This window comes from Mugil cephalus, chromosome 18 (assembly GCF_022458985.1).
Source record: "Mugil cephalus isolate CIBA_MC_2020 chromosome 18, CIBA_Mcephalus_1.1, whole genome shotgun sequence".
NCBI lineage: Eukaryota > Metazoa > Chordata > Actinopteri > Mugiliformes > Mugilidae > Mugil > Mugil cephalus.
In genome coordinates, this window is record NC_061787.1 from 12,627,990 (window position 1) to 12,655,161 (window position 27,172).

Sequence of the window (27,172 nt, forward strand, 5' to 3'; positions counted from 1 at the left end):
CCGTTATTCGAACGGAAATTCCCTAAAACAACAGCAATTGATTGGCAAGAATAATGACGATACTGTCACTTGTATTTGGTTAATTGTAAAACAGATCTGTCAGCGTTTCTGCAGAGACGTGTGTGCCAAACAGACAAAACCACAAACTGGTTCCAGGACACTTTTTGATTGCAAGAAAAAAGAAAAAAAAAACTTTTTCTGCGGTCCAGTTTTTAAACCACCATGTGTGACTGTAAAAATAAGTCATGATGAATATACTCTTTTGTAGTGGGTTTAGCTTTGTTTGCGAAGCATTCACGTCTAGCCTATGTCGTAATGTCAGAAAACTGGGTCCCCTCAAAAAGCGTTTATCCATAAGCAAGCATCCTTCATATATTTTTAGTAAATAAATGTGCTCAGATGTGAGCGCCACAGAAAACGGCTGCAGCTGGTTTCACTTGAAATCAAGGCTCTCAAGACGAGAACAGCGGCGCTCTGACAGAAAGCTGATGACCCCCCTCGTTATCTGCCCACGTGGCCGCCTGTTTTTCTGCAGGATTTTTCCACTCCACCGCTGAGAGGAAACGTCAGCAGGAAAAGCGGACGCTGCAGCCGACAGGGACGGAGCGGGACGACACAGGTGGCCCCTCTATTTTAGTGGGGGTGGAAATAAAGAGTCGCAAAGCTCATTATTCTGAGCACAACATTCCTGCTACACTACACTACATCTTAACTTTACATTAAAATGGTCATCCTGTACAGCTGTGACAAAGGTCAAATTCAGCTAGAGTTTAAAGTTTTCAGTTTTTAACCTTCATTATTTGTGAATACAAATTGGAGAAAATAGCAAAAACCTTCCCATCCAACAGTCCAAAAAAAAAACATTAGTTGTCAATGAATTACCAAGCTAACAGGCGAATGTTAACATGAAAGAACCTGACTGCAGATGTCTCAATACGTAATGTAACAGAATAATCTCCTGGTCAAAGTCCACTTCACAAAAGTTATTTGCTGCCTCCACAACAAGGTAAAAAAAAATCTATTCGACAACACTGTGATGCAGTTAAGTCGTGTCTCGTCCAGTCAGAGCCTCCTCTGTTTGTGTGGAGACTTTTCACCCTGACTCCTGAACCTCAGAACATTATGCTAGAACACTATGCTAACATGCAAACAATGGACCGGGTAAACAAACCGCTTATAAGCAAACCTGTAATAAAAGTGCAACCACAGGGAGCTAGTTAGGTATCAGATGAGCTACAAAGAAGCATAGGTTTGTCTTTTGTTTACTGCAGCTAGGTAGGCTAATTAGTTTTCAAAAGCCTGATGGCATTAGCTAACTTTTTACAGTGCTATACCTTTAGTCCTTCAGTATCTAGACCACCATGTTTCTAATCAGAGGATACCACCCTCAAGTGGTTTCCACCTTGGCTAAAGGCTGCTTCTACTGCGCAGGCATATCGCTCAATATTAATATGCCCGATCAACTACTAATCTGGCAGAAAACACTGTGTAGAAATAATGGAAAATTCATATTGAACATTTTTATGATGATTCCATTGATTTTCATTTGTTTCCATACTGTATCATGTCCAGGCCGGGATAAAAAGGATATGCTTGTTCTATACAGAGCACCACAGAGCAGATGGTCATTGGTGGTCTGCAAATGGCTGTCGTATTGGAGGTGTATCTAAGTATAACTCCTACCAAAAAATATGATCATGCCACCACACATTTTCTTACAAAAACGGTATGGTCTCATATTAAGAAGGAGCTCGGTAATGTATTTGCCAGCGTGTGTAGTTGCATTTATTGAAAATATGAAAAAAAAACACAAGGAAATATTCAAATGTATTCTATTATAGCAGTCGTGCACTAAAACCTGGGTTCGTGAGGGTTGTGGTATTGGTATAAAATAACAGAGAGAGCAGTTAAATCAACGTTGATTTTATTTTGGGGGCCATGGTTTATAGTGCTATTTCATTTTATTGAGTTGTACTCACACATGTTTCTATTCTTTTGACACGCACATTTTAGTCAGTGGGCTAGGTGTTTAATTCTATATAGTTTAGCAGAACCACAAACTATATCCTGGTAATACAGTTTAATAATCACCCTTCTAACACTGTTGCAACATAAACTAATAATTATAGCAGCCATGAATGGAGATTTATTGCAAGATTGCTATATTATAATGCATTTATTTTCTGTAGTGTGCCAAATGAACTGACGTATGTCTTCCAGCATAATTTTTTTTTAACAGATCATGAAAGGAAAAGACCATCTTCCCATTCAAAATCAGTTTTTCCTTTTTGGAAATGTGGTGTTTCACAGAAGCAGCACCTTTAAAGGAAGCAGAAGCAGGGTTCTGAGTCAGCACTGGTCTGGCAGCCTGATTTTTTATTTATTTTTTTTTTATCTGCGTGTGGACACAAAATAAAAATGCAGAACCACAATATTTGTTTCTCTTAGAATATTGCTGGATAACTGTGGAAATACTTTTCCGTTTTTTGAGAGAAAGGAAAGAAATGAGCTTTCTCTGACTCACAGTTAATGAAACAGCTAATTTGACGTCATGTCTGTACTTCAGTCTTCACTAGAAAAAATGTGTTGAATGAGTTTGTTTATTCTGAATACTAAGAAAATACCACATAGCATTATAGATTTAGCATTTTTTATAAAAGTCAAGTAGGGACTTTCTGCATTGCATGGCCCTGCAGACCTTAATTAAATTGTGCTTTTGGATGCCTACGTTCTTTTCTATGTTTCATATTTCCTTGTCTGTGAACTAGAGTACTAACAGGAATGTTTGCTGTCTCCAACTTTGAATTGAAGACAGCAGTTTGCATGCTCTAAACAAACAAGGCCTGCCACCAACGCTTGCAAAAGGTCATTAACCATAAGAAGAAAGCAGTCACTGTTAAATACAGTATTAGCTTTAACGAATGGTATCAGGAAACTCATTTGTAGTTGTTTTACTCAACCAGTGACAGATCGGGAAAAAGCCAGGAACTGTGTGGTCTCTGGAGCGTAGGAGCCATTCACATCCGGCCGGTCTTTATATCAGCTAACCTCCTTCCTTGCGTTGACATTTGACTCTTTCAAAAGGCCATGGTCTCAGCTAATTACCATACAAGGGATCACTAATGGACTTCTGAAACTTTCTTGGAAGTGTTACAGAAAACTTTGTGTTTCTTGCCATTTCTCTTTTTTCCATTGTCAGGACAGGCTGCCCACGTTCACCTCGCTGGAACGATTGCCAAGCTTGCAGCGCTCTTCCATAAACTTCAAATGAATCAAGTTGAAAGCATGCAAGGAGCACAAGCCTTCAAGGGAAGGAACCCTTCAAAAGGAACGGCTGGCTGAGATCCAGATACTTTATTAAACTCTGGGAGTAAGGAGGTAATGATGACTCCCTATTCTTTCTCTTATCTTATCTTGATGTTCATGCATTTGATGTTCAAGAATATTCTTCATTCCTCGATTCTCTTTTTAATACATCATAGGTTTTGGTTAGAAAAGTAGAAAAGTGAAATGGTATCTGTCTGGTGAAAAATCTGGCTTCCTGTGACTCATTTGCCACTCTCACACGACATACAGCTACCAGCAGACTTTATGAAGAGCTCTGACCCATGTGGCTACTCTGCTAACATTCTGGGGATATCGTTTACAGGTGGATGAATGCTCCCCCTATTTCCAAAACCTCCACGTAAACCCCTGCTGCTTTTCCCACAGGGATTACTGTACCCGTGTTGCTCTCTGTGTGTGTGTGTGTGTGTGTGCGCTATGACCTGATTCATCAACAAGCTTGTGTTATCTCCAAGGAAATGGTGAAGTTCATCTGGGAAACTGTCCCGTGAGGTTTGAGGCGAGAGATGTTTAGCAGCTGACACAAGCAGTGCTCACCTTCATCTTTCTGTAAAAAAAAAAAAGAAAAGAAAGAAAGCGCAAACCAAGTGAATCACTGAATAATCAGCAATGCTATGAAATGTGCTGATGCTGATGCTGGTGTCAGTGATGGTTAGCCAGTTATGGTGAGATTGCAAATGTTGACTAATTTCTCATGTGCTAACAAAAGGTACATGGTGAGTTAAGGATTGACTAACAGTATGTTAGGTCAGAGCTTCAACATGTTGTCCAACCACATTCGAATGGTCAATCTGAGGTGATTTAACAGTGCGTTTACATGCACAGCTTAATCGAGCTATGCTCGAAATTCAACTTTCTAAATGCGGTCCTTGTCCCAGTTTACATGCAACAGAGAAAATCGAATAACTGAGAGGAACATGTCCTCCACCTCCTGCGTACTAGGTGGCGATATGTTTCTTGTCAGCTTGACCTATTACATCATATAATAGAGTACAGCTCTTTTAATCTTGTACATAATGTGCGCGCTACTTTCTTGGATGATTTTGTTCCGGAGTCATACGCTAGTGCAGTGGTTGCTGTTAGGTTTAAAATCCGATTAAGCGTATGTACGTGTTTACATGCTCCTAAGTTGTCCAGTTAAAGTCGGATTAAGGCAATGATTGTTTGTTTTTTTCACACTGAGTGTTTGAGTAGTTTTGTTGCAAGCTATCTATGTGTATTTTACACTTGACATTTTTTCACATTAAGTCCGAACAAAGTAAGGTGAATGCACACAAAATGTGCAATGTAAACAAACTCTGGATGTAACACAACTCCATCGAGTCACATTGAGCCGCTTGCCTGGCTCTAACGGTCTAAATCTGACCATTAACTACAAAATATAGAAAGATAAACTGTGACATCGCCCAAAGATTTCCTGAGGAATAGTTTGTGTGGTGGGTCCAAACCAGCAAACTCAAAAAGCTATCATCCTGAGATGGCACCAACCTGTCACTCAAAGCAGCCACACCTTTAACTATGCAGAACTTTAGGTCTTGGTACAAGTTAAGCAGGTGAGTTATGTAAAATTCGACTCCATTTATTATAGATGGGTAAATTAGCTATTGTGGCCAAAACCATTTTTTTTTGTAAATTGCCATAAATATACTTTTTTTTCTGCTACAAAGTGCAATTTAACATTGAGGTTAATTGGGATTGACTTGCTTTTGGAACCAGCCTGCACAGTATTTGACTTTGGCTCCATTTTTCAGTCTATGAGGTTTTTAATGTGAATCTGACACGTTTCCCTCCAACAACAACAACAACACATGTCAATTCTTACACAGAAACAGTAAGACCAGCTGTTTGCTGTTGTTGTTTTTTTCGCCTCATTGTTTCAAACTGTGGACGAACATTAAAGTGGTATTGATCATCATATTCATTCTTGACCAGAAAGTAAATAAGCATACATAGTGTTCATGGTCAAAATATGGTTTCTCTGAAACAGCTTGAATCCCTATAATATAGTGGAAATGAACAGTTACAGTCTGTCTTTGTTGCTCACATATGTCAGATAGATCAACCTTGGCAAGTTGACATACACACATCCAGTATACGTATCCCCCTGTGACGGAGATCAACGTGTAAGCACCCACACAAGGAGGCCATAGCTGTCGCCTCCGCTAACCGAGATCCAAAGAAACTGAAACCTGAACATACCAAAAGTCACACAGTGTCCACAGTTTAAATTCAAATCAAATGTGTTGAGAGCCCTGCGGGGGCTCAGCTCCCGGTTCGGATGCTCTCCGGTTACCAGGACGCGTGGGTGCTCCCGCTCCATCAGACGTAAACGGACGTCCTCTGTGGTGACTGACGACATCGACAGCAAGTCGCCCACCGGTGTTACTCTACTCATGTTCCATCATCTGCAAAGTTTGACTGAGCCCTTGACCAGTTGATGTGGGTCTGTCTGTCTGCCTTATTATGAGACACATGCTTATAAGGAAAATATGAGCGGTTGGGCACACTTTTAGCGATGTTAGCATAACTGTAGTGGTGACAAAGGTCAAACTGTTGTTTGGGCTGTTCGTTTTTTTTCAAGGATTTACCATTTCAATTTGTGGCTTACAGTAAAATACATCAACAAGCTTTTTGTTCACACCAATTAGTTTAAATCCTCATGCCTTTTGGATGTAAATACACCATAGTTAAATTGTCATTTACCTTTCCTTGAAATATGACATATCCAGTAAACGGTTTTGAGAGACTTCTACTTCTGAAGCTACAGATAGTAGAGACAGTAGTTTCCGTGTTGTTGAACACACCTTTTATGCATCAGCAACATCTCTGCTTCCGCTGCTCTGTATTCCAGTATCGCTGACTGAAGCACGATGATGGATTTAGTCCAATGCTGAAAGGCACACTGGAAGATTATTTTAGAATTTATTGTGTGTTTTCTTTTCTTATCATTACAGCTAGATATGATGGGTGTCATTTTGCAATATGTTTGATTTCAAAGTGGATCAGCAAATACATTCTATGTTAATGGAAAAAGTAGTCACACCTGTTATCCTTCTTTAACTGGTTGTAAAGCATAATGTGTAAAATGTTCACATCATCCTGTGTTAGGATACATATTTTTATCCCATTTCATTCCAAGTCATTACCTCACATTTTAAACATCTGTATGCCTGTATTTATGAAAATATGAAAATAAACATAATTCAGAGGCACGTGGCATGCGTGTACGTGTGTGGCATAGGTGCGTGTCTGTACACACGTGCATGTGTGGGAGGACGCGCAACCTGGGGCAAGACCCCCCTCGAGGAGATGGAGAGTTCAATAACCGGCCAAACCCTGAGCTGCAGGCTGCCCCTGCAGATGATCCACCCCATGCAGATGATTTGGATGGTCCACGCCCCACAGATGATCCACCTGCAGATGAGCAACCAAAAAGAAAATCATAGTTGGCAGCTCTGAGGAGAGTGATGTCCCTGTCCCACTAAATAATGTGTCTGATGTAGAGTGCTCTGAGGGTGAGAGAAGTGATCCAGTAAACACAGAACTGTCCGTGGGTGACTTTGTCATAGTTAACTTGTCAACCAAACACAGGAGCATCCGTTACATTGGCATGATTGAGAAAGTTGAGGATGACAAAATACTTGGGGTGTAACGATTCGTTTTAACGACTCGATTGAATTCGTTGTTGCCGATACGATTCAAGGACGATTATAGTTCATTTGGAACGGTACGATCCTAAACGATTCAGTGACTTGAAATCGATTCAGTAACTTTTTAGCCAAAAATTAAACCAGCGTGACTGAAATAAAAACCTAATCAGTGTTTCCTCTACATTCATTTAGGAGTGGCAGGCCGCCAACAGATAACTATCTTGCTCAGTAGTTACTCTTTGGGGTTTCTTAATCTACCGGTTACCGTCACTTTTTAAACTCCTCAAGTGTCTCGATCTGCTGGACCGCGCTCGGTTTATCAATAAAGAACGAGGTTGTTATGGCCCAGATGTTTAACACCACATGTCCGTTTCTGTTTATTGTCTCCTCTTTTGAGCGCTAACATTCTTACTACATTCTGGTCTGTTGACAATATCACATAATGATGGTGACCGACGCTGCACATGAAATTATCCGACGTCTCATCGAGTTGTTTTTCTTTTTGCTCAGGTCACTGTGTGTCACTGGTGGGACGAGGCGGAGAGACAAGGAGACGTGAAGGCGAATGTTAGCATTAGCATATACATTGATTTTGCCATTGATGTTAGCCGGAAGCTAACGCATATTTGTATAACGGTGTTTTCGGTATGTAAAACTAATTTGTAAATTTTGTTTGTCCAGTTTTACAGTGTTTCTCAAGTAAATACTGTAAATGGATCCCCTGATATGCTTAATTTAATGCGTTATTTCCTAGTATCGATACAATCGATTGATTACCTTTTAAATCAATATTAGATCGATGTATGTCGTCCGGACAGCCAACTTGCCGAGCACAGATCGATCGTAGGAAAATAAATCGATTCATCGATGTAGTGGATGAATCGTTACACCCCTACGAAATACTGGTAAAATTTCTGAGAAGAATCCAGGGAAACACGAAAGAGTGGGAGACACCCACGTTTGCTATAAAGGAAAATGATGTGGCACCTGTTCCTAAAAGTGATATGGTGAAGAAGCTGCCTCAACTTAAAAGGCCTGGAGGAACCACATGGGGAGAGCAGCTCCTCATCTTTCCCAGTAACCTTCAGGGCTGGAATGTAGAGTAGGCCTAGTTTTAGAGAATGAGAGCTGATGTTCTTCCTGTTTTGTGCGTCCCAGGCTTTCCTCGCTGGCTCTAAGTGTCCTGTTTTCTGACTGGGTTCTAATCCAACATTTTGAATTATATTATATGGTATTTGATTTTGTTTAGAGTTACTTTCAAGTGTTTAGAGAAAAAAAGTGCTTAATTGACCAATCTCCACTTCTAAATGTTACAACATGTGTTGTTATGCTAGTGTCAGAGTGGAAAAAGTAAGTGGATCACTTTACCCCCTTGATTTCTCTGGTCTCACAAGACCACTTTTTTAAAAAACAATCATATTTTCACTGCCCTTCATCCTGAATACATTCTGATAATTCCCATTGATAGGAAACATCCTGAATTAATGGAAGTTGTGTACATTTTACTGATATATCATTTTAGCTCACTTCGAGGGGAGCAAATGTAAAAAATGTCTCACTTTACCCCACTCTCCCCTATTGTGCAAATACACACACCCACACATGAGTGCATGCATACTTGCATGAATTAGGATTATTTTCATAAATACAGGTATAAAAAAAAGTTTAAAATTTGAGGTAATGACTTGTAATGAAGTTGGCTAAAAATATGTATCCTAACACAGAATGGTGCAATCATTTTACATGTTATGCTTTACCACCAGTTAAAACAGCCCAGGTCAGTCTGAGCCAGGAGGACAACAGGTGTGACCATTCTTCCCATTAAATGATATTTTGGTTGCAAGAAAAGGCAGCAGTTTAAATCTAAACAGGATAAAAGCACAAAAACCTAAAGTAAACATTAAGTTTAAAAGCGCGTAACTAATCTTTTTCAAGGCCGCTAGAATCAAATGAAGATCAATAACCTCCAAGGAATTTGATATTTGAGATATTGCAGCAACTCTAGACCGTGTGCGTGTGTGGACCCTGCTTCCTTCCAGAGGCCTGCTTTACAAAAAGAGACAAACCTTCCATTGAAAAAGCCAAGATCCACACAGAGAGGCCAGGAACATCCTCCCTGCCCCCAGGGCCAATATCCTGATATACAAGCGTTTCCTCATAATGTTGCTCCTTGAGAGCTGGGGAGGCCTCTCGAATCAGCATTTTGACCCTTACAACAATGAAGCTCTAATAAAACACCCAGCAGCTTATTTAAACTTTAATAGGCCCAAAAGACAAGTCAGTCAACACGAAGGAGACTTATTGTTTTGTTCAGCTAATATTAGCTTATTTACTTCTCATGAGCACTTGAATTCAGTGCGAGTTTTCACATTCGTACCATGTCCTGCTACGTTCACCCCACAGTTCATTGACCTTCCCGTCAGCCACAACAGGCCTTGAGTGTTGCGTTCCAGATGAATGATACTGTGTAACAGTCAGCATCAAACAGATCAAACAGGATCAGCTAACGTCTCCTGTAATCATTCCATTTGTGCTTTCACCGCAGATGATCAGGCGCAGCAAGCCGACATCAAAGACCGACCGCCAATGATCGGCGGCTTTGACATCACCTCACGTCGCCTGGGCCTTAACCAAAAAGTTGCGCCTGAACACCACCGTAAGGACTTCAGCCACGGCCAGTTGGCACATACATGTGTTTTCTGCACTTGTGCAACAGGAAATAACTCTTCTGTAGTGAGTAGCCTGTCATTCAAAAGGGAGAAATGGAAGAGCTAGGACTAGCTGGGAGGCTAAAAGGAATACCTACAATCTGAGAGTTGACTTCTGCTAAATCATACTGACAGCCGGTAAACAGTTTATTCATTCTAGATGATCACGTCTTTGTGATAATATTTTTGTATTTGAATGTTCAGATTAGATAAGGGCGTAAAAGGAGAAGAGCCTTCTGTGCGTTCCCTCTTGACGTGTAGTTGGATCCAGGATAAGTGTTGCCCTCTGTTTCCTGTCTTTTGTATTAAGCTAACCTGCAACAACATTCAACACAAATTACATACACAGACTTAACAGTATTTGAAAGTTTCAAAGTTGTAAAAGCATTTTTTCCAAGAAATGACTGACTGATGTACTTAAATATTACTTGATATTATTAACTCTTTTGAGCCATTTTACCATCATGATTCAGAAAGATGTATCAGATTAGCTGGCCTGTGCTAAATCATTTGTCTCTTTGTTTCTCTTTCCCCTTCATGTCTCTCTCTTTCACCCCTCACAGCAGTCATTGCGTGTGTCGTCCACCTCCCCGCCCCTCGCATCGTCTCCCAGGGGAAACGACCTGAACGAGCCAACTCTGTGGTGAAGCTTTTCATTACCTTTCATCCTGTGAGCTCCGGCACCGATTTCCAAAAGGGGTTCTGCTTTTAGTTAGGTCGTTATACCTCCACGTGGCTTAAAATAAACAAAACACCTTTCGTGACCAAAGTTGGTCATTTCATCTCCCAGAAGAGACGTCACTGACAACATCAGGCCTCCTCAAAGGGGGGCATATGCATTTTCACATATGATTCAGTGTCTGTTTAAACAGTGTTTTAAGAACAATGGAATTTGGATTAAGTGACACAGTCATCCCCCGGACTGTAATAACGGCAGAGGCTGCTTCCTGTGGTGCGCTGCTTTAGCAACACTGAAAACAGCGCGCTCGTGCCAGGAAAGGTGGCGACTGTAAGGATTTTAATAGCAACAAATAAAATACAGTGCACAAAAACAAATGACTAATCCCCCAGGTCAGCTGGGAATAGATAAGAGTCATTTGGAAGATCGAAATTCCAGACATCTGATTTATTATTTTATAACCACTAACGACTTTACCGAGATGGATCCTATGACTAAACAAGGAAAGCCATAAAGGGCAAACACAATCCTATTCAGTTTCCTGTACAGATCTGCAGGGTAAACAATAGAACAGCACTTTACACTGGGGAAGCGCATGCGTCTTACAGAAGCGACTCACTGCTGGCAAGAGGATCAGTGCCTTATCAGAGAGCAATGCTTTATTTCAGAGCTGTAATGACATGGAGTAGGAGGCATGTGGAAAATTTGACATGAACCCAAACACCTCCTGGAAACGTTACTCGGATTAGTCATTTAATGGCTCACTAATATGCAGAGCGTTGGCAGCCGCGTTCACATTACACAGGACTGTAAACGTCTAGTTAGCAAAAACAAACTCTCGTAAATGCAGCGGGCTCGACGCCACCAGCGTCCTCACTTGGGCACGTTTTGATTGACACTTACAGTGATCTTGGCTCGCGTTTTTAAAGTGTAAAGCGCAGCATTCTCTGCTGCAGGAGACCTCTCTCAGCGTGTCTCTCTGAGCTCCAGGGAACTTTGAACCGCAGTTTACAACACTTAGTGTCTTTCCCAACAACCGATTATAATTTCAACAGAAACAGAACAATCAGTTAACTTGAGACAATGTTTACTTTGCTCAGCCTTAAAGGTGGAAACAAAAGAATGTGTAGCGGAGAAAGGGGAAGCTGGACTGATTTCTGACGAGCTGATTGTAGGAGGACAAACATAACTGACGCTTGGTTGATTGAAATTTAACTTTAATATGACAGACACAATAAATTAATGCTGTGCAGCTACTGTACCTTGACATAGCAACTTCAGAGTCACTTTCTATGGTACATTCTCCCCACCTACACTTTGTGAGTGGTTGTTTTTTACATTGAGTAACTTAGCTTGATCTGGTCCAATCACAAATGAGTATGAATGTACAGCTATTTATGGCACTATATCACACGTGATACAACACAACACAACTATGCGCCAGAAGGTGTAAGAAGAAGCTCTATATTCAGAGTATGGGCATCATCGTCGAGGAGCTGTGGAGACAAAACCGTGCGAGACAGTCTTGGACTGGGTTTTAAACATTTGCAGGAATGCCTAATTGGCCTCCCAGTCGTTGCGTGAGCTTTCTTTGTCTTGTGTCAGGGCACAAGTGGCCACAACAAAAGAGAAACACGCCATTAAACTGGTAGATCATCCACAACATTACAACCACTGACGGGAGAAGTACATCCCATCGACCATCTTGTGACAATTCAATGTTCTGCCGGGAAACGTTTGGACCTGGCATTCGTGTGGATGTTGCTTAGACATATAGCACCCACCTAGATCTTAAGGGTTGAGTATAAAAGCACCATATAGGCACTGAGAATGGAAATAAGGCCCACCACTGGCAAAATGTGCTGGATAAGGTCAGTGGAAGATAATGGTCAGTAGTTCTGTGCTTTTTTTTTTGGTGCTGTTCTCAGTTACTTGCCTAATTTGCCAGAGGAAACTGAAGCTGAGCCACTCACAGGAAATCCACAACCTTTAATAGAGGGGCTTTCCACTGTTGCTATGATACTAATGACCACAAATATACTTTGACCCCAGAGAAGTGAGTGTGTGTCCGACGGAGAAAATTATACATCAAACACTCTCTTCCAAGCTGCGAACCGGCCAAAGATTTCTGTGCCGCAATTTCTATTGACTGTGTATGTGTGCGTGTGTGTGTATTTCTGTGTTTTTTTGTGTGCACTTACAAAATGCGATGTGTGCGACTGCCTTTGGACGAGCAGATTTGTCCTCCCCGCCCAGCTGAATCAGCGTTTTTCCCCTGAGTGGGTGCGAATGAGGCAACACTTTGGGGATCTGCCTTTGTGAAAATGTTTTCTTAATCTGATTCGGCTTCACGGAGACAAGTTTGAGGAGTTTTTCCGGATGACAACCAAGACATCGATCATGAAGACATTTTGTGCGTGTGCAGAGGTCAGAACAGATCTGTGCTACGTTCTTTTTTGGGTCATTTAAAGACGGGAGCTTTGCTCATCTGAAAATTCATTGGAACATTTTGAAACTTGGCCATATAAAGGCATTCGTTTTGTAGAGAAGATGAAGGGAATGTTTTTCTTGAGATTTTTCAAAATGGAAAAAGACAAACATTTCTGCACACACACAGTCCTTATCCACACATCTGTCTTTAATAGGATGTTTTATGTCGGCAGATTTGTAATTACGATACGTGTTGCACTATATACACCGATCAAGCATAACATTATGACCACATGCCTGACAATGGGTAGGTCTTTAAAACATGCGGGACTCATCAGAGAATGGACATGGGCCTTCTGAGGGTGTCCCGTGTCTAGTAATAGAATGCTTTGGGTCCTATGGTCTGGGTGGGGGGTAAAAGTAACATCCACATGAATGGCAGGTCCAAAGGTTTCCTCGCAGAACACTGTACTCTCATGAGATGGTCGATGTTATTCACTTCACTTGTCAGTGGTCATAATGTTGTGGCTCATTGGTGTATATCACATCTGGACCAACAGTGATGAAAATGTTTTCGTAGCCAGTCGCCATGTCACACTTAGTTCGATTCCTATAAAATGATTTGGCTCGCATTTGCTAAATTGCTCGAAATATCAAAATAAAGTACAAAATTATATTTCCTCACACTGCCTCCCACTATAACATAAGTTTAAAAACGCTAGACTGGTAACTTTGTCGTAGTGACATGCTAGCTAATGGGATGTTTTAAGTGCCTAAGTTTGATGTCACTAAATTCAAACGCCTCTACGGCAGAATCTGAAAATAAAAAAAAAGTAATTTTGTTGATATTCCTGGTATTTAAAAGTTTATCGTTTTCTGGAAAACAGCATAAAAATGGCGATGAGTCATCCTGCACTCGGGGGTGCACACTAATCTCTACGTCTCTCCCTCCCCTTGGGGAAGTTTTGGCTCATTAGAGCCAACCAATCAAAGCAGCCTATTTTTATTTTTGGAAGCCCCTAGCTCTTTTCTCACACAAACAGCACACAGCCACTTGTTTGATGACTTTAAAGCCGACCAGTTTGAAATCTTTAGTCTCCAGTGGCTACTAGCGGTACTCCATTCATGATGTAACAATTCTGTCTTTTATTTCAGCAAACAAGGATAAAATGAAAATGCTCTTTAAATATCAGAATATATCAAAAGGGAAGAGAAAATCAATATTTGATATGCTGTGTCACATGTTCCTGAAATTAGCATACGCATACTAGCTAGGATAGTATGAGATAAGCTAAAAATTGACCGTGCAATGGTATTAGGTTAGAAAGTCAGGGGTTGCAGCAAGAAAAACCCAATTCAGCAACACCAGTGATTAGGATTTGTCCACTGGGGATTATGAATTTCTTTGACCAATGTCATGGCATCCAGAAGTCATTTGTGACATTTAAGTCTGGACCAAACCAATACCCAGGTATTGCTAAATAAAGCAGCTAGCTTGGCTACATAACAGCGAAACTGGAAAGCGGGTGGACAAGAAAATGTCAGTTTTGTCCTCGAGCCGAAGCGTAGCAGCTTTAATTGAACTGCAGTCCATATGAATCCACTTATTAATCCAGGCCCTGATGTCATGCCGAGCCAGCTCTTCACACGTGTTGTAGCGGTTGCGCAAGGGATGTCAACTATTCAGCAAATTGAAACAAGCTCAGACTTAACTGTCACACTCGTACGGACCTCTGCATCCATCGGCAGGAAGGACCTCACACACAACATGCTGATGCGATGCTGTCGGCCCTGCGCTTTGCTTGGATCACGCACTCGTGGAAAATGTGATCCGCCACGAAACCAGACCCAGCTGATCTCCAAGCCACATGATAAGAGGCGCCGCCAGAGGAACGAGCTGGGAGTAAAAGCGCATGTGGGAAGTCACAGCTGGCCGTGCTTTGCGGGGCCGAGTAGACAAGTTTTCATTTCGCCTTAATCGCAGTGTCTTGTTTTTGTCAATGAGAACGCGTCGCCAGGAAAAAAAACAACTTCTTCCGTAAGAGTTTCTGTTTTTTTGAATCCCTGCGGGTGAACAGCAGGTCTTTTCTTTTTCTGGTTACTGTTTGAAAAGACGCTTCCAGTGTTTCCCTGGAAAAAGGGAATCTTCGTTGAACCTTCATACTATTACGGGAAATTAAACGTACCAATTTAAAATGGGACAGATGAAATAAGCCAATCAGGTGTTCTCTGGTGCGAACTGTGAATAGAGCCAACAGAGTTCTTAACTTTGTTGCAACAGTATTAGAGCCCTATTCAAGGTGCAAGTTTCTAAATGAAACCAAACAGGCTGCTTGTTGGCAGACAAGGTAGGGGTCTCAGTGTTCTTGGGTGGCATTCAACGCTCTGCAAACACTTAGCTGTCACATTCGGTGCGTCGTCTGTCTGCAACACAACATGCTAAAACACTTTGGATGGAGAAGGGAAAGAGGCCTGTAAACAGACACATATGGCATAAACAAGACGTCGAAACAGAATAGGATGAAAGTTACCCCAGACTTGATTTGTTCCAGTTTATTTTTTTATTTTTTTGGTGACACACAGCAGACGTCTTTTGAATAATGCTTTTCAGCGTGCGGTATTGCGCCGCATATTTTGAAAGGACGCATTTTCACACGGCCGTGATCTTTTCCTAAAACCAACCAAGTGTGCCTGTGGCCTGAACCTAACCAAGCTGTGACCGAAAGCGAGGCGCGACAATGCCAAAGAAAACAAAGGCAGCTGGACTCGTTTGAGTCCTGTTGAAGATGTTTCGTTGCTCATCCAAGTGCCTCCTTCAGTTCCAGAGAACACCAACAAGTCCAGCTGCAGCTTCGTTTTCAGCTTTGTTTTTAGCTCGACCGTGCCCTGGATGATTGAGAATCTTCACAGACGTGCAGGAAATGGACCCAGTCCACCAAGTGAAACCCCTGTGTGTGCACACTTAACAATTATGTGTTATGTAGACACAAGCCGACTGCCATTTCTAAAGCCAAGCTCTGAGCGTCCATTGAAAAGAATCAACAGATTACACGCTGTGACCATTTCACAAAGAGCTGTAAGACCGAGTCGATGTACAACATGTGGCCAAAGCAAAGATCTGAACAAATATTAACATAAAAAGTCTCAAAATGAACATGAAATACAGATGAAAAAAGTCTTGTATTAAATTTTAAAGATAATATTCTAAGTGTAAGTGTGCTTTATTTCAATTTAAAATGAATTAATTTTAATTTACTCCACGTTGCAGAGGTTTGGCAATTTTGGAATATAAACTGCACTTAATATAAAACTGTAGCTAGTTAGTTTAGCATTAAGGCTGCAAACAGCTTTACCTCTCATTAGTTTGTTTATCTTGCGAAGAACCTAAGTGGGGGAAAAAAACTTTCTGGAAGGTTATGTTGCTATAAATGTCTGCTCACACTTGTAAAACAAACAAAAAAAACTTGTTCTTAATTAGGATTCGAGTTAAAGCAGTTTCTAATTTTGCGAGATATGATGTAGCTGTAAGCTTCCATCTGGTCAGGAAACTAATGTGTTTGTTGTAACTATTTAACTTCTAACTCAGACCTGCAACACGCATAATTTGCTATCACCCTGCATCGTGTAATATATGCACCAATCAGGCATAACATTATGACCAACTTCTTAATATTGTGATACTTGACCGGTATATTCCAGTCCATATCCATATTTTATCACCTCTATAGGAGAGCACAACACTGTCCAGACTATAAAAGGGCGCTTCTACCACTAGAGGGAGCCACATTCCAGGATAATATGATGGTGTAAGAGAAACACTGTTCCATTTTGGATAAATCCCCCATAAGTTCAAACAGGTTAGTGAGCAGGTAGATTTAACTCTTCTTCTCTGGAGCGTGAATTATTTCGGTTAAATACCCGTGCTCACACACCCTGCTGGTTTTTGACACAACAACAATTCAATCTTCAAATCCATCCATCCCGCAATCCATTGAGCATTTTTCAGTGTCAGCAACATTAATCCTCATCCATCTGCGAATGTTGTGATTTCCTCTCCGCGGAGCTACTTCTGTTCACAATCTGCGAGCGGCGGCATCTGGGCGATCTGCATCACATCAGCTATTCCCACGGCCCGCACATGTGCTCGTCAGTCCCTCCACCCCTCCGCCAGCATCGACACCGATGCAACAACGAGGGGAAAATAATGCAGGGGATCTGAGGATGAGTCACGGGCCCCGGAGAGAATGGGAGGGAAAGAGAGGAGAGGCGCACACACACACACACACACACACACACACACACACAGGGATGAACGCAGGAAAAGCAAAGAGGAGCAGAGTGGTTGATCAAGTGCTCTCGTATCAATGAGTCAGAATCATTATCTGATGAAAAAGGGAGGGAGGGGGATGGAGGGGCGAGAGAAGGAGAAGAGGAATCCGAGAATAGAGGCAGAGAAAAAAAATGAGGATGAGTCAGAATTTTGCTGAGGGGTAAGGGGGGTACGGAACGTATGAGAAGAAGATAGAACTGGAAGTTTAAAAAAAAGAAGAATGGGGAAAAATCACGATGTGAAAAGGACGAATAAGGGAATATGGAAGAAAGTGCGTGTCCATGTTTTTATTTTTAACAACAATGATGTAACATAAAAGACTTCTGTGGGACACGCGGCTCATGTTTCTAGTTTCTGGGAAGCTGCACGATAAAGCATGACGACAGGCCAGTGTTGCGTCTGCAGGATGTTTCTGCTTTCTTCACGTGGCAAATAAGTTTTGCTTAATACTCGTGGAGCCTTAGTTGGTCCAGTATGACCTGCGCAGGGGGTCACTAGGGGATTTAAAATGTTGGCGATAAACCTTCAAAGTGACTTATCGATATTTTTAAAACTGAGCTGTGGTTTTATTACAAACCTGGAAAATCACTCGACTGGTCTGTAACCACCGGACATTCACAGACATGCTGCTATATCATGTCCTTGTGCAAAATAAACTTTACTTTTAGGTAATTAGCATATTTTATTTAAGCTGTGTTGTCACAAATTTATCATAAATTTATGTATACATTTATACAGCTTTTGATGACTTGCTTTGGGTTTTGACACGGTGTAAGTGCTAAAGTGTCCTTGTAATAAAATAGATTCTGGTCATTTTATTTTAACTTAACATTTAAAGCAATGTTTTTGTTCTACACGGAGAATTATAATTATGCAATAACAATCTACTACGCAAAGGCCTTATTTTGAGAGTGTAATGTCAACTTCCTCCATGTGGTGGAGCTACATATCTGTGCTATCACACATGAACAGAAATGAACTGTGACATAAACGGATATAAAACGCACTAAATATAACAACACACAAACCACAGCGTTGAAAATAAACCAATAAATAAATAAATAAAAATAAACGAGGCATAGCTGCATATGACAAATTAAAATACTTAATTTCTTTGAAAGTTTAATAGTGTACTATGTTTTTCACTATGTTGCTTGCAAATTACATCTGTGTTGCGCTTGTTTACACGAGTTTATATCTGAAGAGAACATGAATGGCTTTTCCATTAATGCTCAGTGAGTGCCAGAGGCCACGCTGCTTCAAATCCATGTCTGAAACAATGCCCGGGCATTTACTGGATAACCTAGTGTGATGATAAGAGGTCACCAGAGTTCACACTCAATCTCTTCGCAGCCCTGCCATCATTGGTCAGTCCCAGCGGCGCTTTGTGCCAGCGTATGATTAGCCTGCATGCAGAGACTGTCTTAGTGCAATGGGCATAAGGCGGCCCAAGATTAGTGCTAAGTAGTTTGTAAAGACAGCAGATTGGAAAATAGCGTAATTTGACACTTCCAAGGAGCAGGGCAGCTGCTTCTGGAAAAAGCTGTTTTTGAGGGTGGAGCTCAGGTGGAGAAAAAGTATTTAGGTTAAAGTTTTTTTTTGTTTTGTTTTGTCGCAATGATAAGCAGTTCACAGAACAAATAAAATGATGGAACTACATATTAGTGACCTGAGCCTTAACCTTTAGCACTAGATATAGCTCAGGCTGCCAAAGCCCACTTTTTCTGAATAACTTTGATTGAATTAATAATCACAAAGCCAACGTTGCGTGCATCATCATGAATAAATACATTATATAAATGCCACTAGTATTATTTTTGTGGACAATATATATAAATACGCAGACATAAGATGCGTGTTGGGAACAGTTGAAACATGAGGATCTTCTTAAGTGTTAGCCTTAGCAACAAAGAGTATTTAATCCCTCTACTTTAGGTTCGGTTCACGGACAAATAGTCACTAATCTTCCAGAAAGTTCTTGTTTTCCCTCCACTTAGGTCGTTTTCAGAACAAACAAACAAATGAGACACGGTTTGTGAATTAAAGGACAGTTTGCAGCGTTTATGCTAAACTATGTCGCTGCGTGCGGTAGCTTTACATTTAGAGTAGTTTATACTCTAAAAACGTCAAAACATTTCTCAAACCTGATTAGTGCGACATAATGTGTAAATTAAGGAGGTGTTCGCAGCCTTTACGCTGAGCTAACTTGCTGAAGGTTGTAGCTTTAAAGCTCAGTGGCAGGAGTAAATTTAAAACAATTAATTCAAAAAAGAAATAGAAAACAATAACTTTAAAACTTAATATGACATTTTTTTACAGTGCACAAAATGTTTTCAGTTGTACTGCATGTGGCGAGGTTCAAACTACTGAGATGTGGAACAAAGATGAGGGGAGGCGGGTGGAGAGTCCACTGGAGAGGCTCTACAGCACTGAATAGGAAGTTGGATGAATAGGATTTGGAGGGGTGACAAATTGAACGGGGGATTAGGTGTGTGTGTATGTGTGTGTGTGTGTGCGTGCGTGCGTGTTTGTGTGTGAGCTACACCAGCTGGCTGAGTCCTCCTTCCCATTAACTGAGGAGGCGTGTGTGTGAATTTGTGTGTGTGTGTGTGTGTGTGATAGAGACATGTAGTTCATTCGTTTGTACTGAGACACATAACCATATCTAAACCCACTTTGAATGATCCCTTAAATACATGCACACGTTTGAGGAGTTATTCTCCTCATACCTACCAACACCGTTACGTGCATCTGCCGTGATTGACATTCCCCAGAAGATGCCAAAAAAAGAAATAAAACGAGTGGGTGCTGTCACGGCTGCAGGCTATGTTACAAGCATGTTGTTTGGGCTCCGGTGCCAAATGATGTGGGCGTAGAGTGAGTAAAGAGAACTTTCTGTCTCCACAAATAGATTTACACCCTTTAAACCGTGAGGGACTTTTAGAAATTATGTTGTGAAAAGCAAATAAAGGCCATCGGTCTCTTGCTGTCAATCCCAGCCTGAGAGTTCACTTCATCACGGCATTTCCCAGCCTGACATGTTGGAGAGGAGACGCATGAGTAATTGATAAGGTTAGCGAAGGCGCGCTCCAAAGTCATTTTTTTTTTTGCCTTCCACATTTTCGTCCGTGATTTGGCTACGCGGTGCGCGCTGGATGTGTTCTTCTGCGTCGCCAGTAATGTAGATCTACGTCACGGTGACGCAGACTGCAACAGCAGTGATTGTTCCACTGGATTTTTTTTTTTTTTTTATCTTGCGTTCGCCAGACCGGCACACAAGAGTCACCGTCGCTCTGCCTCCTACACACCGTTTAGGCACCTCTAGATGTCTTCTCTCTTTTCTGCACTGCAGTCATTTCAGTAAAAGGAACTGTTTCTTCAAAAGTAACCTCTTCTCTCAGCAACTCAGCATTTATTAGCTGACTAATCGCTGACTTGTCGTAGAGGCGCCTTAATTACGGAGTGATGCTGGCGTACCAGCTCATGAGAATAAATGCTTACAACTGCATATGGAAGCTGTAGGAAACGCCGTATCAAAGACTATGTCTAAGGGTGATGATCCAGTGATCCAGTCTAGTACTGAACATTATTGAATAAACCAAGCTTCGATCAGTAGATTATACTAAGTAGCAAAATGCAGATTATGATTGATTCATTCCACTCTTTTTGGTTTTTAACAGAATTTTTTCATTTGGAGGTAGAACAGAGCAGCTATGTGCAATCAACTGGCTACCTAATAAAGCCAATACACTTCCAGAGTTGGCTGACCAGTCCCCAGATGATGTGGCATACCCGTGGCACAGAAGCATGCTCATATTTTCAAGTCATCATGGTTGTAGAATAAGATTTATATACGCTTTTTAGCTTTTTGAATCTCCAGAGTTGGCCGTTGTGTCTGATCCTCTGCTGACGTGCAGCACTTACTGTGATGCATATTTCCCAGAATCCCAGGAACACTCTTCAAAAATAACCTTTCCTTCAGCTGTGTGAACCTTATGAGCGACGTGTTCTTGGACAGCGGCGGAGTTGACTGCTGCATCCAAATCAACAAACCAATTATGTCTGGTGTAATTATCTCCGACTGACAGCATGTAAAGCCCCAGCTTGTCATTGACTGACCGTTGACAAGCAGGCGTCGCCCTTGTTGCAAATTACGTTTCAAAAATTCCTCCTCCGTTTCCCTGCATTGATTTTCGGGGAACAATGAGGAAGTCAATAACAAATCTCAAGCTTTCTCACTAGTGATTTAAAACACTAGAGTGTTGCAGCCTGACCTTGCAGAAGCGAGTTTAAATCTCTTGAGGTCACTTTTTGTTACAGAATCTTAGAGAACGTCGGTTGAGATTCAAGCTGAAAAGGGGGACGACAGCCACTAGCTGCATGTTTAAGACAATGGCTCGAAGAGACTGAAGGGAATGCTGATGCGGCGTTAGCGTCATAAATATTCATGTATTGGTTTTGTGAACTTCATAATGGAATTGACCCTTTACTAAACCCTTCCCCCAAAACAATTGTCCTATTAGCAGCAGCAGAAAGACACAGCAGGATTGTCCAGTTTGGAAATTACATTTATATATTAAGATGTAATGAGTTAAAACAAGTCTGTAAGATGGTGAGTTTTTTGGTTGACCATGTAAAACAAATGGAAAAGTGTGTTTATCTATTGTAGGATAAACTGCAGTCGTTAGCTAATTGGGTTCTTGTATTCAGGAGCAACATTTTCAAATCACATAGCAAACATAGCTGCTTAAATATTCTATTTTTTTAATTCGGAAAATCTATTTATGTCGTACAGTTTTTCTGTTCTTCCTTCATACGTTCTATTTTTATGCTTATAGTGTTGTTCTTTTTTTTTGTTGTACCATTGAGCAAAGCGACTGGAGTCAAATTCCTTGTATGCGTTCACATACCTGGCCAATGAAGCTGATTCTGATATGGTTAGCATATTGTGATTGTAATAACAAATGATAGACAACAGAAAGTTAAAATAAAAGTAAAACAAAAGAAGCTACGATCATGTAAGCAACTCAAATAACATGAGGCAAGGTTTGCCAAACTCATTGATTAGACCTCTTAAAAAGAGAAGAAATTAAGTTCATGAGCACATTTGCATAGTTTCCTCTTTAGATTCCGACAATATTAGTACTAACACTGCAGTGCTCGAACCATTTGTTAATTGTGCATACTTTTTGCTCATTCATTTAGCCATCAGCTGCACACTTAAGGCCTTTTAATGCCTTACAGCAACGGTTGTCATGAAAAAAAAAAAACAACCACAAATGCTTTTTCATACCTCATTTTAAAAAATATGAGTAAGTCTGCCATGGCTATGCTGTGCAAACTGACGTGTGTGAAATGCAAAAGGGGAAATATTAACAGGCGTAGCAACAGTAGCTAGGGAAGCGGGGCTTATAGTCCTTATAACGTGTCTATGAACATCAGCCAGGTAACTGATGCAGTTGATACAAATTGTAACAACAACTGGTACATTGAGATCGACATCCTGCATTTCCCAGAAGGAAGTACCTGGCACACTCTACCTACGTGATTAGTAAATGATCTTTTTTGCGATGTAACACACACACATGCTCCCATACATATACAAACGCACACACACACATACACACACACACACACACACACACACACACAAAAACACCCCCCTCTCCCTTTCAGTTCCCTGTGCACTGGCCTTAAGAGGCGTTCTGTTGCAGAGGGAGGTGGCGAGGCAGGTGCTGCTGCCGGGGAACAGTGGGCTACTTGTGGTTCCTTTGAGTGTCTCTCCACACTCGTCAACTCGCCACCCACCCCCCTCGTACATCCCTCTCCTGCTCATTCATTCACTTCATCCCATACTGTTGCACCCCCTTGCTATCATTACATACAGGTGCGAGATTGACTCCCATCAAATCTTATCATTTCATCACCTTTTTTTTTTACTCTTTACTTACGCTACATGCACATCAAAAAACAGTCCAGGGTCTAATTTCAATTCCTGGTTGTATGGATATGTGACAGCCTATGGCATGCAACCTATGGGTGACTCAGTCTGTGTTTGAATGCCAATTAAATCATTTATCCAGCCAGCCATGTTTTAATGCCTCCTGCAGCTTTACCGCTTGCTCTGAAGGATGGGACACAACAAAAATAGATGCTGGTCATAGTTTTTAACTGTGGAGTTGCCACCTAAAAATTCATGGAAGGAAGACAAACATTTCATGTATCACCAGCACCTCTTACAACTTGTTTACATCATATCTCACCATTTACTGCTCACCACAGGAGTCCCTCAGGGCTCTGTTCTGGATCCACTACTATTCATCATTTACCTTCTTCCTCTTGGAAGTCTTTTATATAAATACAAGGTATATTCACTCCTACACAGATGACACCCAGCTCTACTTGTCTACAAAGCAGACCTCCACTACTCCAACCCCCGCCCTTTCCACCCATCTCTGACAACCTTCAAATTTTAAAATGGCTCACTCCATTTAGCCTGATTTCACATTTATTGCATCTCTACATATTTCATCTCTGTAGCATGACAATATTACCACATGACAATAAAAAAAAGTCTAAGAGTTTTTAAAACTGCTTTTATTTTTATTGCACTCTGTGTATTTTGTTCTTACAATGTTTTTTGTGACCTATAGCTGGAAGGAATCCACAAATAAAATATATTATTCTTTTTATTATTATTGATATTATGTATGGCAACCAAGTTTGTGTACATCAACCCCTCTCAATCCCATCATCCTGCTCCAATGGAGGAGCAGCAGTCTGGTTATTAGTGAAATAGTGGTGTCGATTTACACATAACCATTCAGCTTCACATGAACTATTCTTTCAAAGATTTTACAGATTCTTCTTAAAGAAACAAAAAACTAATTTTATTTTTTCCACCCTTAACGTGATTGACATCTGCATCACAGATGAATCTTCCACCACCATGAAAATCCGCTCAAGGGTACTGGGCTCTGAGAAAAGCAATGAACTACTTAGAAGTAAAATCATTTAGGCCATGAGTACAATTAATTTTTCTGTGCAGTGTCAACAAAAAACGAGGTGGTGCCGCAGAAACAAAACCCCCGTAAACTTCAGAACATTTCCAGCAGAAAAAGCTAGACCAATGATACATTACTCTTGAAAACTTTAAGATTCAAGTCACAATGCACACCTTTAATTAATGTCTCATCAGGGACCCAGGATGTACAATTAAGGTGCTTTCATTCTCCGCACAAAAGTTGCCTTGATTGTATTTTCGCATGGCCAACACTTGACATGACTCATCCTAAAGTAACCTGAAGGTCGTCTGTCACGCAGTGGAGGAATTACAATTATGGGCATGGCATACAGAAAGAGCATGTCCATGTACGCTGCTCCCAACAACCCCAGCTTCGAGCCTTGTTATGCGGCGAGGAGCTCAGGCACATAGAATCAAATGCCCTCTCATCTCCAGCGATCAGGCGCAATGTGTTTCTCATTCTGTTCTCATTGTTGACACTCTGTCATTGCGGAGCCTCGCTGCCTAGCAACAAAACCCAGGCAGGCATTTTGCCAATTTTCTGTTGAGGGGAGAAGCCCCCCCCCCCGTCCCTGGAGGAATGATTGAAAGGTCACTTCACTCCTCAGCTTGTCTGACAGAGCAAAGATTGTCTTTTCTGAAAATTGTGGCGAGTGCGTGTATGTAAAACGGGGGGAGTGGGTGACACTTTGCTGCAAAACACTCTGTGATGAGTGGGCAGCAGTTTGCTCTGCGGACTCAGTGATAAAAGCCATAAAGGAGGGGGTTTTGCCTAGCAGATCAATAATTCCACACATACCTTACAACAGGATGAATGTGACCCCCATCTGATTGCACCACTGCCGTTCTTCGACGGGTCAGAGACTCTGTGGAGTGCTATGAAAGGAAAAGTCTTCTTTTTTTATCCCTTCCAAACTGGGTCATAGTATTGTATTTTTGGCCATGTTTCATACCAGTTGGGGAGCATTTTACTCACCCACTTCACACTGAAACGTGGGAATGAGCTCTTAAAATGCTTAACAGCGGCACAGTCCACATGAGAGACCAGGCAGGCATTGTGGTCAAACATAGCATCTGTTTTATACTCTCAAAACAACTGATGGATTTTCATCAAGCCCAAAATAAAAAACCCAATGAAGCTTTCCTCTTTGTGGTTTAAAGCAGCGAGCAAAGGTAAATCGTTTGTTGCTCGAATTTCCAATGCGCTTAATGTTTAGTTAATTTTTTACATGACCTTTCTTAGCCTGACTGATGTAATTCCGATTAGAGATTCCACCTAAACTGTTCACCTGGGCACTAAATAAAAGATCTGATAAGTGTTCTGATGTGTGCAAAGTGTTTTTGCCTGCTATTTTTACTTTATTGACAATGCTGAATTAATTCAATAGATGACTGAGATGGATCCACACATCAGTTCTGGCTTTGTTAACCTTTTCAAAATCTATTTTCAAGTCAGACAAAACAGTTGTTTTAGCTACAAATCAGTTAGTTATTCCGCCTCTATGTTTCTGTCCAACATGCGTGTAGGAAGAACTGATTTACTCCAACCACAGAGAAACAATCAGGTCAAGTGTTTACATAGTTATTGAGACAAGTATTTTCCTACGGAAATCATTACACCACCTTTCTCGGTCTGATTGAAAATTTCTGAATTTGATCTGGGGAGTTTGTTCTGACCCATTTTGATGTGCACACAAAACGGACCCAATATTTCCTAAAACTCACAAGAGTTCCTGAAATTGTCATCTAAAAATCCCACTTCTATCTTGGTAGGAAGACAATAACAGTTCATATACAGACGCCACGTTTGTATTTGTATTCATTCTCAGTTTCAAGAAATACACTTAGAAAGACGGAAATACCTTGTCTGGGACTGGGACTACAGTACATACTGAATAAACTATTTCAAGTCTCGAGTGTGTTTACAAGCAGCAAATATTTTCCTTCAAAAACCATCTGGACAAAGATTCATATTTTCAAAAACAAGAGTGGAAATTTTGTATTTTAAGTGTGAAAATGATAAGGACGGAAATGAAAACAAAATGAGAGTCATCCTTCACGTTGCTGCTCGGGTTTAATCTAACCCAGTCCATTAACAGTACTCTGTTATCCCTAAAAGAGAGAAATCTAATTTTGGTAAATCAGGACTAGGACATCGTGTTGTCTTATTATTTTGAGATATTCAGCTTTCAAAAACAACTCAGCTTGGACTAATTTTCTAAAGGCAGTGGCACACCAAACTGACGGACTGCCATCCGCCGGTCTCTCATCGTCGGTGAGCATCTGTGGCCTTCGATTTCACCTCAATTCACCATTTTTAATCAGCATGAGAACAAATTGCTTCTCCTCTTACCAGTGCCCTAGCAATAAAGTTCACACAGCACAAAGGAGGCTCTTTTTGTTTTTCACCTTCATCTAATCTGAACTTCCAAATACACAATATTTTCTTAACACCTAGATCGAATAAACTGTAGACCAGGGGTGTCAAACTCATGTTACTTCAGGGGCCACGTACAGAACAACATGGTCTCAAGGGGGCCAGACCTTCAAATAATGACAACTTCAAATGTTTCCCTTTGTTTTAGGACAAAGAAGTACATTATGAAAGTGTTTTCACTTAATGACCTGCACTATTACAAAATCTTTGAACAACCATATTTTTCTTAAGAAAAAGAAGTGGAATTTCTGTATGACTCAATGTTGTGTTATGTCCACAGCTCTTACTAAAATTGGGTAAAAGGAAAAGTAGTAAATTTCTTTGGAAAATTTGCAGTTAATGTCTTCAGCGTAATTTTTGCACTTTGCAAATTCGTCCCGCGGGCCAGATCGGGCCCTCTGGCGGGCCGCTTTTGGCCCGCGGGCCATATGTTTGACACCTGTGCTGTAGACCAACTGACCAGCACGACTCAGGCATGTTCATCTCTGTATGAGGGTTTGTAGCTCTTCCTATTCCCAGCTGAAAGTGGCGTGGTTTCACAATTTTGAATGAAGAACACAGACTGCTGC

At 41.1% G+C, this 27,172-nt stretch overlaps 1 long non-coding RNA gene across 1 annotated transcript; it reads right to left on the bottom strand.

Annotated features, from left to right (window-relative positions):
• Positions 1-3,730: 3,730 nt before the first annotated feature.
• Positions 3,731-6,981, bottom strand: LOC124995930. The gene is made up of 4 exons (XR_007110778.1): positions 6,605-6,981; positions 6,150-6,235; positions 5,639-5,794; positions 3,731-3,892 (listed from the first exon to the last, which is right to left on the bottom strand). It is a non-coding gene; the product is annotated as an uncharacterized LOC124995930 (long non-coding RNA).
• Positions 6,982-27,172: the final 20,191 nt, after the last annotated feature.